Below are 2,481 nucleotides of genomic sequence, written 5' to 3'. Positions count from 1 at the left end.
TCGTGGCTTGGGCAGCGATCGTACTCGCGTTCGAGCTGCGCGTAAAATGCGTCCTTGTCATCATCAGTACTTCCGGAGTGTGGGCTGTGCACGTTTATTATGCTGAAGTTGAAGAATCGGCCCTTGATCCTCAACCTGCACATTCTTTCGTCGATCGGCCACCAACCGATCACGCGCCTCTGCATATCACCCATCACGATGAAAGCTGTTCCCAGCTCGCGTGTGTTGCCGCAGCTCTGGTAGATGGTATGATTACCTCTAAACGTTCGCACCATGGATCCTGTCCAACACACCTCCTGCAGCGCTACGATGCCGAACCCGCGGTCCTTCAGTAGATCGGCGAGTATGCGGGTGCTCCCAATGAAGTTGAGAGATCGGCAGTTCCACGTACCGAGTTTCCAATCGCAAGTCCTTTTTGTTCGCTGGGGTCGTTGCCGTTGGTCTCGGTTCGTATTATTCTGTTGCTGATTTTCCGTTACAATGGTTTTTTATGGCTGGCTCGTAGGGCCTGACACCAACCCCCTACTTTCCGGAGGACCATAGTGCACAGTTGAGCTTAGAGTCCTTCCCTGGCACTCGGACGTAGATCAGCCGCCCCTAACATGGGGATCAGACGCTGTTGTGAGCCGCTCCTCCTGGAGAACAGACGCTCAGGTTTGCCGAAGCAATCTAGTATTTCACCAATTGCTTCCTATAAGCCTTTACTGGTTTTTGAAACCGTCATAAAACTCGATACCTTTTATTTTGGTTTTAAAAATTTCTTATAGTCTATTTGCTAAAAAGTGTTACTTCTGGGGTGTCCAAAATCTGTCAAAGAATGCTACGTCATACATGGATTGTCCCTGAAGCGTTAAGGAACAACAATAACGAAATTGTTTTCGTACAAAACCAAGTAAATTTTATTGTTTCCGCTATAACTGGACTGAGCGCTTAATTCTCTCTAGCTTCAAGACTTATCGAACAACAGTTCTAATATTAACACTTGAGCCAGCGTTTGAACCAACAAAATAACTTAGACACACTTTGTGTTGCTTCCGTTGTTCCAGAATACACCCAATTATTTTATTGCACGGCTCTTTTTTTGCTATACTTCAGTCAATTTTGAATCAATTTAAATTTGAACCGATGTTATCGTGCCTACGAGTGTACTAAATTTGATTGAAAATCGGTTATACGAGTTATACCTAGCAAAAACGCGACCCGTGCAAAAAAAAAGAATCGGGTGTAACTCAGTTTTATGTGAATAATCTGACCACGTACAAAACTTTTGACCAGCACGTAGTATATATTTAACAGAGGAGACCTCGGGGGAGACACATATTTTTTTATAAAAACGATGAGGTGAATCATCGCAAATTACTGAAAACTCAGAACCAAAGGATTGTTCGGATGAAATTATCTTCTATGTTTTTTTTTCTCTTGATTATCATATATATTTGAGAAAGTTTGTTCCTCGATCATACTGCTTCGCACTTTAAAGATCATTTTTAGTTCATTTAAATGTCAAACGAAATCATTTACCATTCACTACAAATATTCTTACAACGTTGAGAACTCCCGCACTTGCCAAACAGGACACAGTTTTCTCACACTTCACAAACAGGAAAACAACTTAAATTTGTACGATGCACACAATGTATTTATTTATTTGAAGAACTAGTTAGTACATTTACCTTTTTTGCTGAATTATCAATTTGTTTGCAATCTGCATGTTTGTTTATCTATTCAAATCAGCATTTTAAGGTTATAACTTCAAAGTCTGAACCACGTAACTCTCATTTTCTAAACGACTCATTCTAACATCACTCTCACAATTTCCAACTTCTTCCCATATTTCGAAACCATAAATAAATAAAACCGAACTGAACAGAACTAAATTTCTTCTATTATTTCCGTATTGAAAACTGCAAATCTCACTCATAGTTTCTGGCGACCAAACGTGTTGCATTCACTTTTTTAAAAGACACTACACCGTCTTCAGCCAGAGGCTGCACAGACTGAACATTACACATACACGAGACAACGGACAACACACATAACACCCAGTGGCCCAATGGAGAATTTTCCGTTCGACGAAAAGTTTTCCCCGACTGGAGCGGGAATCGAACCCGCACTCCGAGGCTTACGAAACGCCTAGACGACTGACGCCGCTAACCGCACGGCCACGAAGCCCACTGTTGCATTCACTTTCCATGTGTGTGTGATGCTGCGCTTTACAATACAAAGTAACATTTGTAAAACCAATTTGAAATCAGAATTTTAACAACAAATGCTACAATTTATTCTCAGCGCATTAATTGGGCCAAAGTTCATCAGTTTCAGTGTTGAGATACAAAACACTGTTGCGATACACAAAGTTTTTGAAACAATCACCATTATCAAACCCACTTTATCAGTACACTTTCCTCACATATCAGAACAGGAAGCTCGCAATGGAAGTTTTGGCACACATCACTGTCGGAAGGAGAATCATAGAAGAAG

Source organism: Aedes albopictus, chromosome 2, assembly GCF_035046485.1.
Source record: "Aedes albopictus strain Foshan chromosome 2, AalbF5, whole genome shotgun sequence".
NCBI classification, from domain to species: domain Eukaryota; kingdom Metazoa; phylum Arthropoda; class Insecta; order Diptera; family Culicidae; genus Aedes; species Aedes albopictus.
This window is presented reverse-complemented; position numbering follows the sequence as displayed.